The 5,859-nt window shown below is 35.3% G+C and overlaps 1 non-coding gene across 1 annotated transcript; it reads right to left on the minus strand.

Moving 5' to 3' along the window:
- Positions 1-4,038: 4,038 nt before the first annotated feature.
- On the minus strand, positions 4,039-4,125 carry TRNAL-UAA (transfer RNA leucine (anticodon UAA)). The gene has a single exon. It is a non-coding gene; the product is annotated as a tRNA-Leu (tRNA).
- Between the last annotated feature and the right edge of the window lie 1,734 nt (positions 4,126-5,859).

Consider the following 5,859-nt stretch of genomic DNA (forward strand, 5'->3'; position numbering starts at 1 on the left):
CATTGGACAAAATATATCCCATTTTCTCATATTTATGTTTCGTAAACAAGCAAAAGCTTTTAAAGCACTATAGTCAGTAGAATGCAAATAGATACATGCCTCTATATAGAAACTTTGGGAAAATGTAATATCGGCTTTCTTATTTTACGAGGTGTCGAATGCGCATTATTAGTAAGTGGCTATAGGAAAACTGGTAGCCGCAACATCCTATATGGAACTTTAGCGAAAACTTCTACCTAATGCCGTTTTTTTTTCTTTAATAATTTTATCTGTGGCCTACGTGACATTGTAGGTCTAATACAAAATATCAGCTCATTTATTATCGGTGTATATGTGCACAAATTGAAAACACACAAATATGAATTATAACGCAAAAATAATTTTTAATGTGCAATTTTATACGAATAAAACAAAATGATTACATAGACGCACTTCCGCAAACTTGAATCCGTTTTGTTTAGGCCTACTATTTAAAATCAAAATTCTCTTATAAGGTATAACTATTATTATTATTTGAAAAGGGACATAACCTCTACAATCGTACCTTTTGCTTCCATGTGACGCTGTTAGTCTTCTTATTCTCCACAATATTTTTATATTCTATTAACCTTCAAAGTTTCTTCGTATGTGTAATTTTCTGTTCTTCTTTTCTTGGCTTGAGCTTCCATTATTATGATAAAGATAATGCTCTCAAACTTTGAACCTCAAAACAAACAACACCACGTGAAGAATGAAACAGAAAATGCGCGGGGAAGGTATACAAACGCAATAAATTTCACTACATTTTGAGTAACTTCACAGTAACTTCTGCTTCCGACGTCGTGTCTAAAAATTTTCCTCCGATGAGTATGAATGCTTGTAAAACACATTCTCTGGAAAATTTGGCTGACACTGCATCCACTTGATCTTTTGGCAAACCACAGTGTCATCTACTGTGTTTATCTTTCGGGAAACGTAATAACTATTTAGAAGTGCTTTGAAATTTAAAAAACTTTGTTCTAACTCAGCAACACATAGTTACCCTATGTGTTGCTGATAGTTACCCTATGTGTTGCTGTTTTATCTTGGTTAATATGATTAAGCTGTATTTTTCTACTTCTTTTTTTACTAATAGCGAGTACGTGACTGTTGATCACCCATATGAAACCAGTTGTGTGGACGAATTTACCAACAGGGTCATTGCCCAAGGGTGCCATAGGAGGCTGGTATTATCGTGATAGTTTGTCTGAAAATTTATTACAATTTTACTGAGTGTGTGAAATTTCAGATTTTGTGTCAGCTTGTTAAGGGATTGTTCCTGTCCTGCTTAGTGAAACCGTGATAAGCTCTCAAACATGGTATCGCGATATTACTCTTCACAGTTTACCAACCTTTACCCTTTTGGATTATTTTTTCGCATCATGCGGATCACACTTGCCCACTCTCTTGACAATTGAATTTCAACAGTTATATTTTTTTCTCTTTTCTCTATGGATGCATAAATAAAATTGTGTCTACTTCTAAGTTTGTATGCCCAGCTTCGAGAAATTTGTGATTTGTGGCAACATCTCTTCGCTTTCTTTCAGTTTATAAAAGGCAGTCTGTACCATCACTGTTACGTAAATATTTATATTAAATCGTGTACAAGAATCACTGAATATGTTGACTCTAACATTATTAGGGTGTTTCTTCAAATAACGGCATGAAGCATTCTTTGTTCTCGACCTGCAGTTGTTTCGTTCCTTAACAAACTAATAACAATGAATGACTTTCTTGCTTCATAAATCATTAAATTAGACCTCCACGGCTGCTTTTTGTAAAATGCTATACCACTTTGTAGAATGGCGTGGTTAAAAATTTCTGCAAATCAAAGGAAATAGTCGAGGTATTTGCATCTATCTTTTCATGTTAACAGTGTATTTCTTTCTGTAACCACATTTTGCTAGAGGTATGTGTTCATCTCTTTCTCTCTGTATTTTAAGTAGCTCATCTTAATTTGAAACTATTCTTAGAAATATAGCATAGTTGTCGCATTTTTCACATGTAAATTATCCTAGGACTGCTATTAGCTAGGTACCTACTTCTATAGAATGTATAGACAATCCTATTGATATAACGTGTTGAAGAGAACTGATGTAAAATGATGGCATGCAACAGCCACGAATCCTAAAACTAGACAACCAGTCTTCGCCAACTATTTCTTTTGTCGTCGAGAAGCTGTGACCTTTATCCAACTTTTCAGCCCATTGTACGAAGTCTAAGGTCATAAGTGATTAGGTCAGACAATCTTTCCTCCATTTTTAGTATATAGTCAACTAACAGATTTTCCTAATCTACCGAAAACGCAGTCTTTATTGGTCCTAAATTTTGGTTAGGTTGCTCTACACATAAAATGCCCTTATTAGACATCAAGTGTAGACTTTGGGACTTTAAAGGAGTCTGCTGGTTTTTATAACCCATTTGTCCCCCCATAACTGAATCAATGACAAATCTCACTTCCCTCTATCTGTCTTCCGTTTGTAGGTTCTAACCATCGCCATCTATCTGCAAAGAAAAGTAATCGTCTTTGAGAAATCAATTGTAAACGTGGGGCAAGATGGGGTACTGCCCCATCATGCCCCTTCGGGAAAACCCCGTTTACCCCATCCTCGCCATTTTAAATCAAACCTGTCGATACTAAGTTAACCTTCCGGGTGGCGCGTTGGTTTTCGCAACTTGAGCAGGCGCGCTCTGGACTTCGACCAACATGAATATTTTGAACTCAAATAATGTAGTTTATATAATATTTAGAAAGAATAAATGACTAACTATATTTATGTTTTTGCAGATGTATTATTACAATGATTTATTATTATTATTATTATTATTATTATTATTATTATTATTATTATTATTATTATTAACTTGTAAAGACTAGCTTATATTTAATCGAATTATAATCTTGTCACTAAAATCCATAGTTTAGATTCTTTAGCTACGCACTGCAATTAGTCTTCTACTACTACTACTACTACTACTACTACTACTACTACTACTACTACTACTACTACTACTACTACTGCTGCTGCTGCTGCTGCTGCTGCTGCTGATACACACCATGGGTGATATGGACTGTCCAAACATTCTTACATTAAGACAACATTTTAGCGGTAGACCTATTGTATTTATCATAATACAACGGATGAAGTCAAGTGTGCTTTACAAAATGTGATAATTTTAAGAGACTGGTGGATCCAAAATCATAATATGTGCAAGTGAAGACATTTCTCTTATGAAATGGAAAAAAAAATTGTGTTACAACATTTCAAATATCACATGACATATTTCTGTAATTGCTATATACGTTACAATAATTTTTTTCTTTCTAATAAAAATATTCCATTGATTTCATTATTCCTATTATACATTATACCTATAAAGAATTAAGATGGGGTTAGGATTCCATCCAATATGCCCAGGAGATATCTGTTGTGATCCCGTTTAAGGTTAAGTTGAAGGAAAAAATAATTGTGTTTATATTACAGATAATAATGCAATGACAATGTACCACATAAAAATATAGATTTATTGATTTCCATATCATTACACAACTCTATTTTTTTTCTCAGATGTTTCGACATTACTCATTTTCCTTTCTTAGGCCCTTCCTCCTTTACCTGAAAACATACAGAAAATTATCATACCATTAGTATTTAATAAGCAAGAATGATAAGGAAAGATTTTTATATATAGGATTCCAACCTATACATATTTTTTTCCTTAACTAATTGGAATGTTATCTTCCTACCTTTCTACCATAAACATTATCACATTTGTGGTTTCATTGATATCAAATAATTCAAACTATTTTTAAAAATATTTACCACATGCGGGATTCGAACCTGCGCCTCTTCATTACAGAGACCTGATCTTGAAACAGGCGCCTTAGACCGCTCGGCCAATGTGATTCGCTTAAAAAAATTCCACTTCTTATGCGAAAAATTATAAACAATTTCACTATTTCCTTTACAATTTGTATATACAAATAATTGTAACTATTACAAAAATTAAAAAAATATTTACCACATGCAGGATTCGAACCTGCGCCTCTTCATTACAGAGACCTGATCTTAAGACAGGCGCCTTAGACCGCTCGGCTAATGTGGTTATCTTAAAAAATTGTCACTTATGCAAAAATTATAAATAATTTTACTCACCATCTCCTTCGCCATTTTTGATACAGCTTGCAGTTCCCAGTGCACTGCCGCGACCACATCCCCATTTCTGCAATGGCTGGGTTTTCACAATGTGCCGAGTGCTCGATGCCATCACAATATTCATGATGGTACAGATCCTCATGGTCGTCATCGCCAATGAAGTGATACTGTGGTTGACCGCATAAAGAAACGTCGCACCAAGTCTTGTGCAGTTGATTTTGTCCATATAATTATGCAATGTATTCCTGCTATACTTTCGGCACGATTGAATTCCACTAATAAATTTCTTTTCGCACTAGAGGTGAGACCTGCGCGAAGTTTTAAATTGCCGGCCAGCAGGGAAGAGGAGTGGGGTTGTTTGGGTTACGGTTCTCAAGCTCAGAGCGACAGGCATATCCGTTTCATCCCTTTCTAAAAACATTCGTCTTACCTCAGTATCACCACTTTCCTACTCAAGAGTCCGAAGGTACCTAATGGAATTACGCCCGCTATTCCATCTTTGTATTTTTATTCTCCGTCCGAATCAGACGACTGATCTGTGCTGGAATCAGATGTCCCTAAGTTTATGGAAATGTTCTCCAAAATACTGTCCATCACGTGCTCACTTTCAATCTAATTGTTCTCTACTTTCCTCACATAATCATACACTGATATCCATTCTTGGAAGAAGCGATTACAGAGTCAGTCTCTGCTTATGCGTAGCGTAGAAATTATAGATGAGTTTTCTTAGGACTTCCTTATCAAAACTGTCTACCGCTGCAACAATCTTCTTCTTCGGCTGTTATTTTTCCGGACTGTAGAAAGAATATGCTGTTCCTGCCTCAATATTTTTCCCTTCTTTCCTGATTCTTGTCAAGATTCGCTTTGAAATACCAGTGGCAGCCAGTACTCTCGCACACACGCTTTTCAATGGAATTGGTATTCCATTTACAACCTCTTCTGACATGAATTTCCATACATTGTATACTATTTAATGTCCTTGATTATGAACTACTCTATGATTTCACACCTTAGACAATGACATAATGAGGGCGCTCAGAAGGAGAATGTTTTCAGTATTAGCAATAGCGGTAGTAGCAGAACGATCTGAACACTCGGAATGCTAGTAACCAACTAACCCAACACCCCTCCAGTTGAGTGTGAGGGCGAGTCCAAGCAAACGAACTAAAATGCGTCCCTCGCGCTGGTGCCATAACTTCTCGTCCGGGCTCTACATTCTAACACTCTTTTTCTCTTGTCGCTTTTTTTTCGGCGCCCAACATTTTTTCCACTATTTACATTTACATTTTCCATCTTGCTATTGGGACGTTAATAATTAACAATACAGACCTTACAACACGAAACAACTGTTGCTTCCTTCAGTATGCACTCACATTTATAATACAATAAAAGTGTAAAAAATCATGTAACATTATTCTGATAACTCGTTGCTTTGCAATTGGTTATATTTCATTTTTTCAAACTAACATTCATTTATTATTCTACTAACTAACATTTATTATTCTACTCTCCAATTGGTTATTTCAAATTCTTAACATCACTGAAAATATTACAAACATTTTCTTATTGGTTGAAACACAGGAGACCGGATAAATATGGTAACGTAGAGACGCCATTACATACGTCAAGTTCATTTAAATGTTTCACATGTCTCTCTACTATTTCAGGATATTGCGGTTTCATT

The sequence above is a fragment of the Periplaneta americana genome, chromosome 3 (genome assembly GCF_040183065.1).
Source record: "Periplaneta americana isolate PAMFEO1 chromosome 3, P.americana_PAMFEO1_priV1, whole genome shotgun sequence".
Classification (NCBI taxonomy): domain Eukaryota; kingdom Metazoa; phylum Arthropoda; class Insecta; order Blattodea; family Blattidae; genus Periplaneta; species Periplaneta americana.